This window comes from Rhincodon typus, chromosome 9, assembly GCF_021869965.1.
Source record: "Rhincodon typus isolate 14 chromosome 9, sRhiTyp1.1, whole genome shotgun sequence".
In the NCBI taxonomy this organism is placed as follows: Eukaryota; Metazoa; Chordata; class Chondrichthyes; order Orectolobiformes; family Rhincodontidae; genus Rhincodon; species Rhincodon typus.
In genome coordinates, this window is record NC_063340.1 from 17,382,207 (window position 1) to 17,396,956 (window position 14,750).

General features: G+C 42.0%; 1 protein-coding gene across 1 annotated transcript in view; it reads right to left on the bottom strand.

Annotated features, from left to right (window-relative positions):
• LOC109910796 (metabotropic glutamate receptor 1-like) overlaps positions 1 to 14,750 on the bottom strand; it is a 194,327-nt gene that overhangs the window by 27,625 nt on the left and 151,952 nt on the right. The gene's annotated exons all lie outside the window — the stretch shown is intronic.

A 14,750-nucleotide genomic window follows, 5' to 3' on the forward strand; every position in this document is an offset into this window, starting at 1 on the left:
GTTGAGGGGTGACTTTATAGAGGTTTATAAATCATGAGTGGCATAGCTAAGGTGAATAGCAAAGGTCTTTTCCCTAAGGTGAGGGAGTGCAAACCAAAGGATGGGGGGCATATTTTAAGGTGAGAGAAGAAAGATTTGGAAAGGACATGAGGGGCAACTTTTTTAGTGTGTGGAACGAACTGCCAAAGGGAGTGGTGGATGCAGGTACAGTTACAATGTTTAAAAAACATTTGGATAAGTACATGGACAGGAAAGGTTTCAAGGGATATGGGCCAAATGCAGGCAAATGGGACTAGTTTAGTTTGGGAACATGGTCGGTGTGGACTAGTTGGATTGAAGGGTCTATTTTCATGCTATATGACTGTATGAGTCTATGACCTTCCTGAGTAGCACCTTGTCAAAGTCTTTCTGGAAATCCAAGTAGATCACATCCACTGGCTGTCCTTTGTCTAACATGCTCGTTACCTCCTCAAAGAAGTCTAACAGATTTCTCATGAATGACCTTCTCTTGATGAAGCTGTGCTGACTCATGCACTTTACCATGCACTTCTAGGTACTCTGCAATCTCACCCTTAATAATGGATTCTAAAATCTTACCAATGACTGAGGTCAGGCTAACCTGTCTTCTGCCTCCTTCCCTTCTTAAACCGGCATGTTACATTAACCATTTTCCAATTGTCTGGGCCTCTCTCTAATTCCAGTGACTCTTGAAAGATCACCACCAATGCCTTTACAATCTCCTCAGCTATCTCCTTCAGTACTCTGGGGTGTAGTTCATCTGGTCCGGGTGATTTAATCATCTTCAGACCTTTCAGTTTCCCCAGCACTTTCTCCTTGGTGATGGCAACCACACTCACTTCTGCTCCCTAACTCTATTGGACTTCTGGTACGCTGCTGGTATCTTCCACTCTGAAAACTGATGCAAGTTATCTATTCAGTTCTTTCGCCATTTCTTTGTTCCCCATTACTACTTCTCTGGCATCATTTTCCAGTGGTCCAATGTCCACTGATGTCCCTCTTTTACCTTTTGAATATCTTAAAAAAAACCCTTGCAATCTTCTTTTGTATTACTAACTAGCTGACTCTCATATTTCATCTTCTCCCCTCCTTATTGCTTTTGTAGTTGTCTTCTGCTGGTTTTTAAAAACTTCCCAATCCTCTGGCTTCCCACTTCACTTCTTCACTACTTTGTATGCTATTTCTTTTGCTTTTATGCTGTCCCTGACCTCCCTTGTGAAACATAGTTATCATGTCCTCCTTTTAGTATGTTTCTTCTTTCTTGGGGTGAATTTCTGCTCTGCCTCCTGAATCACGCCCAGAAACCCCTGCCTTCGCTGCTCCATCATCCCCCTGCTAGGCTCCCTTCCAATCAACTCTGCCCAGCTTGACCTTCATGTCTTTAGAGGTACCTTTATTGAATTGTAATGCCGTTACATCTGATTCCAGCTTCTCTCTCTCAAACCGCGGGGTGGATTCTATCATATTATGGTCACTGCCCACTAGGAGTTCCTCCACTGTAAGTTCCCTGATCGAGTCTACCTCATTACACATCACTAAATCCTGAATTGCCTGTTTCTGAGTGGGCTGTATCAGAATCTGCTGTAAAAAATCTCGTAGACATTCCACAAGTTCCTTTTCTTGAGATCCATTCCCAACCTGATTTTCCAGTCCACCTGCATGTTAAAATCCCCCATGATTATTGTAATAATGCCTTTCTTACATGCCGTTTCTATCTCCTGATTTATTTTCTTCCCCACACCCTGACTACTGCTAGGAGGCCTGTACACAACTCCCACAGGGGTGTTGTTCCCTTTGCAGTTCCTCAACTCTACCCACACGGACTCTATGCCTATTGACTCTACATCACATCTTGCTATTGATTTAATTTCAATTCTTACTAACAATGCAAGTCCCCTGCCCACCTCCCCAGTCATCTGCCTGTCCTTTCGATGGGATGTGTATCTTTGGATATTTAGTTCCCAGCCGTGATCCCCTTGCAGCCATGCCTCTGTGATACCTACAACATGGTACCTTCCAATTTCAATCTGCACTACAAGCTCATTCACTTTGTTTTGTATACTGCATGCATTTAGGCACGACACCCTCACTTCTTTGTTGACTGCCCCCTTCTCATAGTTGTCCCGTCTGCCGTGCCTGAAGTTAGCTTCCTGACCCTTTCCGTACTCTCAGCCCTACTACTTGTCCTAGAAACTTTAATAACCTCTGCTGAGCCATCCCCGGCTCAAATTTTTTCCATAACTGTCCATGCAACTTAACCCACTGTCCCAATATTTAGTTTAAAGCCCTATCCACAGCACTAGTGATACGATTCTCCAGGACTCTAGGCCTAGCATGATTCACGTGAGACCTATCCCATCGGAACAGCTCCCTCCTTCTCCAGTACTGGTGCCAATGTCCCATGAACTTGAACCCATTCCTGCCACACCAAATTAGAAGATAATGAAAAATGCCAAACCACAAGCATTACAAATCTGGAGAGACGTTTCATTAATTTGCAGATTTGAAGAAGGGACCAGATCCAAGTTTTGAACTAGTCTGATCATCTGCAGATGCTGCCTTACCTGCTGACTGTTTATAGTATTTCAATATACGTTTCAGATTTCCAGCATCTACTTTCTTTTTCCTTTTTTGTTAATGTTTTGCAAGGTTAGCTTGAGTGATCCTGCCTTAAATATGGGGTATGAGAAGTTGGGGAATTGAAGGGTTTATTTTGGCTGTCAGTGGATATCTGGCTAATTTTAGATCCTCCGAACCCCAGGTGGCTGTCCCAATTACAGCCTTTAAACTGCATGTGACCAACAAGCTCTGCTACAGTACATGGTTTTCAGTATTGTAGCCTCAATAAATAAACAGTAAATAAAAACAACAACATTGTTTTCGTGTCAACAATTTGAGATGCCTGCAAATTTATAGGAACATCAATATATCTTTTGTATGTGGCTCACAAGGCTCAATAGAGCAAAGGCAGCAGGCACATGGAAACAACACCACATGCAAGTTCTCCTTCAATTTTACCCTTTAACAGGGTTAATGGCAGGATTCCGGCAGTGTGGAGGAACAGAGGGATCTTGGGGTCCACATCCATAGATCCCTCAAAGTTGCTACCCACGTTGATCGGATTGTAAAGAAGACGTATGGTGTATTGGCTTTCATTGGCAGGGGAATTGAGTTTAAGAGCCATGAGGTTATGCTGCAGATCTATAAAACTCTGGTTAGACCAGACTTGGAATATTGTGTTCAGTTCTGGTCACCTCATTGTAGGAAAGATGTGGAAGCTTTGGAGAGGGTACAGAGCAGATTTACCAGGATGCTGCCTGGACTGGAGGGCAGGTCTTATGAGGAAAGGTCGAGGGAGCTGGGGCTTTTTTCATTGGAGCGAAGAAGGATGAGAGGTGACTTGATAGAGGTTTACAAGATGATGAGAGGCATAGATAGAGTGGATAGTCAGAGACTTTTTCCCAGGGCGGAAATGACTATTACAAGGGGGCTTAATTTTAAGGTGATTGGAGGAAGGTATAGGGGAGATGTCAGAGGTAGATTCTTCACACAGAGAGTGGTGGGCATGTGGAATGCGCTGCCGGCAGTGGTAGTGGAGTCAGATACTAAAGAGACTTTTAAGCGACTCTTGGATAGGCACATGGAGGATTGCAAAATGTAGGGTATGTAGGGTAGATTGATCTTAGTAGGATAATAGGTTGGCACAACATCGTGGGCCGAAGGGCCTATACTGTTCTATGTTCTAATTTAGGGTATACATGTGTGCCAGAAAGGTGACAACAAGCCCTATCATATAAGTAGATACACACAGAAAAAGGTGACTCCTGATGGGACTTATAAGGCTAAAGCAAGGCTAATGGCATGAGGATTTGAAGAAAAACTGGGGGACCCAGATATGTAAGTAAGCTCACCTACAGCAGGAGAAGCAATTTTGAAGATTTCTTGGTTAGGTTGGTAACAAATTGGGCAGCACGATGGCTCAGTGGTTGGCATTGCTGCCTCATAGCACCAGGGACCTGGGTTCGATTCTAGCCTCGGGCGACTGTCTGTGTGGAGTTTGCATGTTCTCCCTATGTCTGCGTGGGTTTCCTCTGGGTGCTCCGGTTTCCTCCCCCAGTCCAAAGGTGTGCAAGTTAGATGGATTGGCCATACTAAATTGCTCATTGTGCGCAGGCTGGGTGTGTTAGCCATGGGAAATGTGGGGTTACAGGAATAGGATAGGGGAGTGGGTCTGGGTGGGATGCTGTTTGGAGGGTTGGTGTAGACTTGATGGGCCAAATGGCATATTTCCACACTGTAGGGATTCTCTGATTCTAAAAGTTTGTGAGTGTAGATTGTTTATGTTAAAGATGCACTTTTGCAGGGAGATCAGCTCCTTCTCTAGTACTGGTGCTAATGTCCCATGAAATTGAATCAGTTTCTTCCACACCAAACTAGAAGTTAGTCAAACAACAGTCCACCCTAGAGAATCTTAATAGGATCCTGAAAAATCTTACCAGATCTTCACACAAGGAAAATTCTACCACCAAGGAAGAAGTCGGCTATTTGAGGGGTTTAATTGGGCAATTAAATTGGTTATGTGTAGAAATTGCACCAGATGCATACAATGTATTAGATTTAAACATCACGTTGAAATTTGCTACTATTGATGTGCCGAAAACAATTAAGATATTGAAGAAATTAAGTTCAGAATAGTCTACACTTAGATTTTCAGCCCTGGGTAACCTAGACTGTATGAAATTAGTCATTTTCAGTGATATCGCACATGCTAATCTCCAGGGTGGATTTTTCAAATACAGCAGGATTCATTATATTCATTACATACTCATTATATTGGTGGGAAAAAATGACAAATGTTGTCCATTAGCTCGGGAATTGAAATTAAAAAAAAAGTTGTTAAAAGCATCTTAGCTGGTAGATGTGCTGGTAGACGTGACAGATTTGGCTATGTATTTATATTGTACTTTAAAGGAAGTCCTACATTGGTCCATGTGGGAAAAATGTGCCTATATAGAATGCTCGATTGTCACTGCACTATTACCCAAGTCTACTTGACAAGAGTGCTGTAGAAAAGATTGATTTCATGAGTACAAAAGCAATCTAAGAAGGAAAGGAAATTACAAAAATAAAATAGGTTGACGCAAGTAATCAAACCCAGGTATCTTTCTTGTGATGCACCCCAAACAGTTATTGCTAATGTTAAAGGTTGAATACAGTTTATGGTGAAGTTTGAGTATCAGTCCATATAACATACTATTTCAAATGACATGCATGCCTGCTGATTCAAAACCTGTTGAAGCTAATGTTTTCAGTCATAAAATCATAGAAATCTACAGCACAGAGAAAGACCCTTTGGCCCATCGTGTCTGTGCCTACTAGCTAACTATTCGAATCCTATTTTCCAGCACTTGGCCCATAGCCTTCTATGCCTTGGCATCCCACGTGAGACAGGTGATTCAGAGCATGCAGATATATCCAGCGAAAAATGGCATAAGTCATGGCTTAATTAGGGCACTCACTGGTCTCTGTGATGCCTCCTTTCATCTTACATTTCAAACTTTGTAACAGTGTTTGTTGATCTATCCAGATCAATCTGCAACATTAATTTAATTTGACTACCGGAGAGGCTTCTACAACTCATATTGAAGCACCTTTCAATAAAAAGCAAGAGGTCTTTGATACATTTCCTATTTTTTATTTAAGCTCTTCCTCTCTTAACACTTTTTAAACATTTAAAATACAAACTGGCTTTCTGATGATTTTCTGATTAGAACGCGAACATTTCAAAATTGCTCTGAAGGTATTGCATCTCTAAAAGAATTAAAGGGCGTTAATCAAATTAAGAAAATCTTCTGATACAAAAAAATACTGCCTTGATTCCGTGACTCTGATCATCCTTTCCCAACCAAAATATATTAATCTAAATTTTGCAACTTCCAATTGAATTAGGCTGGAGAACAATGTTGGACCAAGTGCCTTCTAAGCAATCCATGCATAAGTTGGCCCTTTAACTTATTGCTTGTGTGCAGCTACACAAATTTAAAGGGCTGTGCAAACCACAAGAAATGTTGCTCAAAAGCTTTTTTTCGGGAGAGCCTTACAGATTCCCACTGGTCCTCTGCGTGAATAGGCATTTCCAACACCACCTTTGGATTACTGTTATAATCTCAGCTGATCTTATTACTGGATAAGTCAGATCTCAAATATTAAACTGCTTGATAGACCATATTTTATTGACTCTTGGATTTAATGAGTTGTGCCTGGCTGAAACCTAAGTATGCAATGCTGCAGATCTTACTCTAGGGGTAAAACAGAGATTTATCAACAAAAGAAATGAAAATAAAATGGAATAACCCAAACTCAAAGATTTTAAACACACAGTAAAACTGCAATCCCATTAATCCCAAAATATTCATAGAATCATAGCCTTATACAGCTGTATAGCATGGAAGCAGGCCCTTCAGTCCGACTTGTCCGTGCCAACCACATATCCTATATTAATCTAGACCCCATTTGCCAGCATTTGATCCATATCCCTCTAAGAAGACAATTAAGATATTGAAGAAATTAAGTTCAGAATAGTCCACATTCAGATTTTCAGCCCTGGGTGACCTAGAATGAACGAAATAAGTCATTTTCAGTGATATCGCACATGCTAATCTCCAGGGTGGATTTTTCAAATACAGCAGGATTCATTATATTCATTATATACTCATTATATTAGTGGGAAGAAATGACAAATGTTGTCCATTAGCTCGGGAATTAAGTTTTTAAAAAATGTTGTTAAAAGCACCTTAGCTGGTAGATGTGCTGGTAGACATCATGTACCCATCCAGGTGCCTCTTAAATGTTGTAATTGTACCAGCATTCACCACTTCTTGCGGCAGTTTATTCCATACACGCACCACCCTCTGTGTGAAAAAGTTACCTCTAAGGTCCCTTTTAAATCTTTCCCGTCTCACCTTAAACCTATTTTTGGACTCCCCTACCTTGGGAAAAAAACCTTGACTATTCACCCTATCCATGCCCCTCATGATTTTATAAACTTATATAAGGTGACCCCTCAGCCTTCAATGCTCCAGGGAAATTAGCCTTTATAAATTGAAAGGAAACAAAACAACTTTTGCATTGTACCATACAATCACATGCTATTGCACCCAAAATATAAATCACTTGTACAATATTCACACTAGAGTCCTACAGTTAACACCTTGGTAGGTTTAAGTCACTTATGACTTCAAATCTAAGATTGGAACTGCAGACAGCTCATCAATGTACTCAGCTTTATGTAACCTCTTCTGGGTTTTATCCCTACACTTCTGGTTTGGGACTAACACTAATCGTTCACTCTATGGCAACCTGTTCACTACATATCCTTCCATTCTCAAGGAACAATAGCCACCCTATTGCAAAGATATTGTCCCACTCAATGTCATAGCTGAAACTAAAAGCATCTCTCTCAGCTATGCTTAAGCTTAAAAGAAATATTAGTTCCAGATGTCTCTAACACACCTTGAGACCTCATTATTTACCTTTTGGAGTCACAAACAATCTAAAATAAACAAAAACCCAACAGTGGTGCATAAAACCCATTTGCCCTAATGCCATGCTTCAACAACTATTTTCAGAAGAAGTCACCACGGCTACAGAAATGCTTTCAAGTTCATTATTAACTCCAGATACACATAAAAATCCTGGTAAGATGGCAGCAGAGTACAGCGCTCCTGCTAGAGCTCCTTTGCCCAGCTTGTTCTTTTTGCTTTTTCCCTCTCTTTTTTTTTTCTTCTCTCCCCTCAGCAACAGGGGCAATTCCTAATGCAGCGGCAGGTGCCAGCAGCAAATCCCCGGAGCAGCGAGCTCTGCAACAGCGCGTGGACTGCGAACCCTGGAACAGTGTAAGCATTAATCCCTAGAACAGTGCCTGGGCTCTGAGCCACCGAACAGTGCGAGTAGTGAGCCCTGGTACAGCACATGGTCTGCAAGCCCTAGCGCAGTACGGGGAAACAGCCCCGGAGCAGGGTGCAGGCAGCAAGTCCCGGGTGCAGACTGGCACAGGGTAGGCAGTCTGGAACATACCTTGGAGCAGCTGAGTGCCGGTATGGAGTGGACTGGGGCTTGGAGCAGAGCAGGGATGGCTATTGGACTAGGGTCTGGTGCAGGCAGTCAGACCATGTGCTGAGGCCCTGCGCTGAGCTGTTACACTGTAACGTCTGTTTGAAATTTCCTACCTTCCGGTAATGTCAACCCTTTAATGGATGGTTTTCTGAAGAAGGGTCCTGACCCGAAACGTCAGCTTTCCTGTTCCTCTGATGCTGCCTGGCCTGCTGTGTTCCTCCAGCGCCGCACTTTGTTATCCCTTTAATGGATGTCCCATTTTTAACTTATTTTTCAACTCTGTTAGTAATGCAACTACTTTTATTCCTCTGCTGTATCCAAGAATTATACCTAGGTGCTTGTACCTAAGAAGGCAGACATTGTAAAAGCTTTTCACTGTACTCCTACAATGGAATACACGTGACAATAAAATGATATTGTATATTATATTGTAAGAAAAAACCCATCAGGTGCTTACTCAGAAACCAGAAATCCAAACTCAAGCTACATGACCTTTCATTTTTCCTCCTGCTGAGCTAGTATCTGAGGTTCATGGATGGCAACAACAACCAGAACTGAAAGTTAATGTGTCCGTATGCCAAATGAAATGAACGTGGCATGCATCCGAGCTTAGAGGGAACATTTCTCACATCAAATAACATTAAAAATCATATTTTATAATAGTTTACATCACACTACCTAGCTCTAATGTAAGGTTTGTACCTCCAGTGGGACTTCCATGACGTTGCTCACAGGATTTTTTTCAGAATCCCTACAGTGTGGAAGCAGGCCTTTCAGTCCACCAAATTCACACTGACCCTCCGAAAATCATCCCATCCAGACTCACCCCAACTTCTGCAATCCTGCATTTCTCATGGCTAATCCACCTAGCCTATACATCCCTGGACACTAGGGTCAGTCCACCTAACCGGGACATCTTTGGACTGTGGGAGGAAACCTGAGCACCCAGAGGAAACGCACACAGACACAGGGAGAATATGCACACACCACAGAGAGTCACCACAGGGTGGAATGGAACCCTGTCCCTGGTGCTGTAAGGCAGCAGTGCTAACCACTAAGACACAATGCCTCCAATAGTGATATATTGGCTTGTGATGCTCAATGTAATATTCTGCTACTCAGATATCTTTGTTTCAAACAGCATTGAGATTTCTAAATGTTGCAATATCTAACTGGTCTAAATATTATAGCTAATTACAACTTAGCTTGTAAGTGTCAACTGTTTGCAAGTTTCTGGCTCCAGGACAATACAAAAAATCCCTTCAACAAACATAATAAATGTCTTGTAAATGTCAGTATGGAATGTTTGTTCTAGGCTTTAACAGTGCTAAAAGAGACAACTTAAATTGTTATTCACTTTCTCAGTTTGGTTTTTTGCATCCCAGTCCTGATGAGTGCAAGATTAAAAGCTTCAACTTCATGATCCTTTTTGATTAAGTTCTGCACTGCCAAACAGCTATTTCTGTGCCTTTCCATTATGCTAACTGATCTTCCGTGGCATTGCTCATGGTGAGTGAGAAGCCATTATTATAATGAGAAAAGTACATATCTTCCTGTACACCACTTTATACTTACCAAGGTGAATCTTTGTCACTGTAATGCTATGTCATTGGATTCTTAATTAAACTGAGCACCAGGTCTGTCAGAGTTTGAGATTAACCACAAAGTGAGGTTAAACTGTAATTACTTTTTAGGATACAAGTCAAAAGCCTGAAATAAACATCCAACTTTCCTTTTTCCTCATTATAAGGAAATCTTCTTCACATTTGGACATGTAAAGACATAACACTGTAATAAAAACTGGGGCCAGCACATTCTGAGGTGAGATGTGAACCTGGACCTTTCCAACTCAGAGACAGGGCATTATCACCGTGCCACATGATTACATTGACTTTTACATCAAACATTACAGCTATTGGTGGTTCAAAATTGGGGATATTTTTCAGGTGCTACACTGCTCACAAAGGCCCCCAAATGGCAGGTAGGAATATTACAGGTTCTCCACCATCCGTGGCTGATGGCTAGAACTGAAGAGGTTCCCCTGAATTTGAATCTGAATCTTGTGTCACTAAGAGGTTTTCTACTGGCAAGGGACTTTCTGTGTCTGTTCCAAATGACTGAAAATGGTGAAACAAACAATTACACATGACATTTGATCAGTGAACCCAAAACGTTTTTGGAAAGAAAGGAAAAACTGAAACAAAACGTCAAGAAAAGTCTCAGGAACATCTTTTGAGTCAAATTTCACAGAAGAATTGAGATAAATTTTGGGCAGGAAATTGGGATGCTTGGATTTAGGGATGAGGAGTCACCTGCCTGTGGTAGAGTTGAATAAGTGGGTGGCATTTATATTTGATCTACGCTCCTCATTTCTGGGTGGCACAGCAGCTCAGTGGATAGCACTACTGCCTCCCAGTGCCAGGGACCCAGGTTCAGTCCCTACCACAGGTGACTATCTGTGTGGAGTTTGCACGTTCTCCCTGTGTCTGCGTGGGTTCCTGCTGGGTGCTCCAGTTCCTCCCACAGTCCACAGATGTGCAGGCTAGTTTGATTAACTGTGATACATGTGGGATTGTAGGGATAGGGTGGGGGTCTGGGTGTGGGTTAGATGCTCTTCAGAGAGCCAGTGCAGACTCAGTGTACCAAATGGCCTCATTCTGCACTATAGGGATTCTATGATTGTAGTGTGGTCCTGCACTGCACTCCTCTCAGTAGAATTGCCAACAGCTTTATGCACACCAGGGAGCTCCTTTAACACTGAGGCAAATCAGGCAGATTCCACTTTATTAAGATGCAGTCCCTAGAATAAGAAAAGCAAAACACTGCGATTCCTGGAAATTAAAATAAAAACACACTGGAAACAAAACCTCAGCAGGTCATGCAGCATTTGTGTAAAGAGAAAGAACTAATGTTTGAGGCCCACAACTTTTCATTGAGCTGGTCATCAGCTTCTAATGCTAACTGAGTTTTGACCTCCAATGATGCTGCCTGGCCTGTTGAATGTTTGCTGCCAGCATCTTATTTTGCCTTGTTCCTTACAAAGAGAAGCTGCACTAGTGGATTGGAAGCTGCAGGAAATTCACTTTAGGAGACTGAAGCTGAAGGGTGGGTCTAACGGAGAAAGAAAGGATTCCCTGCTTCAGTGGTGCCACATTGAGACATACTTGCCACGGGTAGACAGCTGGGAATTTACCGTGTTTCTGTGAGGATAGGAAACCTTTAAGGCAGCCCCTCAGTTTGGGTATGGGATCGAAATGGCAGGTTAACGCCCAGAGGATGTGGCAGCATTGCAGAAGAAAAACTTGATGACCTCAGTTGGGTTAAGGTGAAAGAACACTGTATCTTTTGTAGAGAGATTTTATTTTAATAGCACTGATCTGATGTAGCACTGTTTGGCCAAAATGCCACCAATTCACTCTCAAAAGACACACATCACTTTTGCAAAGACACACACAAACTGTAAAACCGCCCCCCCACCAATCCGTAGAAACAAACTCACACGCACAGCCTTGTTTACGCACACACCCTCACACATACCCACCTGTATCTAAAACATGGACAGCTCTCACATGCATTTTCCTTTACTTGATGCACTGCCCTCTTTTTAAGTTGTCATTGAAGCTATATGGGGCTGTGGTGATGGATGGGGATCATGGGCTGGTATTAAATTGGTATGGTGAGTGGTTGGGGGGGAGTTTGTTGATGGGGTGTGAGGGGTTTAGACAGGAGCCTAACATTTGACAAAGCCACTGGGATCTAATCCCAGAGAATGAAGGAGGGCTTTTAAACCCAACCGGTCTTGGCATTTAAGTGTCACAGTGGCTGCTTCCAGTCCCCTTCTGGGGGCAGCAGACTTGGCTTTGTCACACCCTTGAACCCCTGGTGAGTGGATCCTCCTTTCAGGGTCTTACTACTGAGGCTGGGGGCAACGAGCCAGGAATTGTCCTGACGCGAGCTACCCCCTTGGCAAAAAATGCCTGGATCCAGACTTTTCGCCCCACATCCTCCACTTGTATCTGCACTGTTCATTTTCACACCCTTTACGCACACACTGAGGCAGCATGGGTCACATCTCCTATGTGCATGGTGGCTCCTGCATTGATATTTCAATAAAAAAGCAATCAAGCCCTCAAAACTTTCAAGATACTAAGAATGTTGCAACGTTGGGTACAGTACTTGTGGATTGGGAGGCAGGTGTTTGTAAAATGTTAAGGGGAAAGCATTGTGTGGCTCTTTAACAGATTATGTGCATTTTCTGTTCTTAGAGATTTAAAACAGATGTCTGTGAGCAGCAGCTTGAAAGTTTGCAAGTACACAGAGAGGACCTGAACTGAAGCATTTGTATCAAAAGTACAGTTAGTGGGCCAAGCAGCAGTTTTTACCAAGACAACAAGTTTTGAATTTAGTCAATCAATTTGAACAAGTCACTTAGATACCAAAAACCAATTAAATTTAAATCTGATGGTTTTGACAACATCGGACCAACACTATTGTAAGAAATATTGATATGTTATCAAGGGTATAAAGGAATGGGGCAGTCGGACAAAACCCCAGAAAGCTAACTGCCATCTGCCAGGGCTAACAGTCCCCAGCTCTCAAGAGAGAATTGCTGGCTCTCACAGACTCCACTATGTCTTAGAGAAAGCACCAGCAATTGTACCCGTAGTACAATTAGTTAACATTCCTGACAGAAGAATCGATGGAGAAAGCATACTGACAGAAGAATCAACAGAAAAGACGCAGAACATTCTGGAAGACACGTAACCTGGCTGTAATTTGGAGAGACTAAATTCTATCTTTTTTTTATAAGTGGGACTTGTATTTATTGGAACAGCATACTATTAGAATCTTGTTTTATTCATGAATAGTTAGTAGTTAGAAGGGATTTATTTGGTTTGTTAATAGTTTAGTTAACTTGTTCACTGTTAGAGTTAGGTAAATAAATTGTTACTTGTTGATTGTAAAGTACGTGTCAAGGATTTATTCTATTTAACCACTAGAAGTTGTTCAAAGGCACCTTTCACCTTTCACACTCCTTTTACAGACTATAGGACGAGTTGTTCCTCTTTGGGTGTTTCAGTGTTAGTTCTCAAAGGGTGGGGTCAACCTCTGCGTTATAACAAGGGTGAGGTGTCGTCATCCAGTGTGGAACCCTTTTAAGAACAGTCAGGTAAATCGAATGGATTGATTCTTCAAGAATGAGAGCTCAATCAACCCAGAATACTAGAAGAGATGCGTTAATTTTCAGTTCCCATGAGTAAGGTTTTCATACAGAGAGGAAAACCAATTCATTGTAAAGGCCAGTGACACAGTCAACAATCCATTTGGAGATTGTCACCTTTTACAACATTAGAGCACATAACTCATAATGATTGCTTTGATCTCCTTCAGGTGGAGAAGAGTGAACAACACTTTGACTGTGCAGTAGATGCCGAGTGTGGAATCATTTAGATCGATAGCCCTGTGTTCAATTAGTGTGATGACATTAAGCTGCATTTGTGGAATGAGAACCATGTCACAGATCAGGGTTACAACACGTCAGGGTCAAATTTCCAGCAGACATCATCAAAGCAGTTCAGAAGAATGTGGAATTTTAGATGTACATGAGTTATAGCCAGACCACTCACATTTGTGTTTTTGTTTACAATTTTATGTACAGGTTCAAGATTCCATTTACCTGAATCAAGCCCCATAAGAATGAGCAAGAGAAGGACCCAGAGACAGTCACCAGCACCTAATAGAACGAGAGAATGGAGGATCCTATGTTTCATAAAGAGAGAGGGAGCGCCCGGGGATAGCAGATTTATAAGGAGAGGGAGAAAGAGGGGACAACTGCTTCATAAATAGTGAGAGAGCACCTATGCCAAAAATACCAGAATAAAAGGAAATAGCATAGTTAGGCAAATAGTTATTGTTCTCTGCAGCAAAGTTAGAGATTCCTAAAAGCTGTGTTGGCTACCTGGTGTCAAGGTTCAGGAGATCTCTTCTTGCTTGGAGAAGAACTTGGAATGGGAGGGGAACTTGGTGCGGGAGGGAAAGGATCTTGTTGTCATGGTCTTTGTAGAAATCAGTGACGTGGGAAAGAGGTTCTGCTGTGGGATTGCGAGCAACTCAGGGCTAAATTAGAAGACAGAATCTCGAAGGTAATCATCTCCAGATTGCTGCTCGAGCCACATGCAAACTGGTATAGGGTGAATACATTTAGAGAGGTAAATGCATAGCTCAGAGATTGGTATGGGATAAATTGGCTCTGATTCATGTGCCACTGACACCAGTACTGGGGGAAAAGCATCTGTTCCATTAGTTGGACTAGTGTTAATGACAGAATAATGAGTTGCTGGGAGAAGTGATCACAACATGGTAGAACTTCAAAATCAGTTTGAGGGACAGTGACTCAAACCAGTGTCATCAACTTAAATAAGAGCAAAAATTAAGAAGAATATTGTTTGTAGCAAGCAGGGAGAATAAACTAAGGGAAAGATATTTCATCATGCTCTGCAAAAATATACTCAGATCAGAAAGAAAGATTCAATGGGAAGGATCAAAAGATGTTCAGGCAGAGTATTCACTATCTCGATTGCACCAAAAACGGAAACTCCGCTTCCTTGTGTTTTATT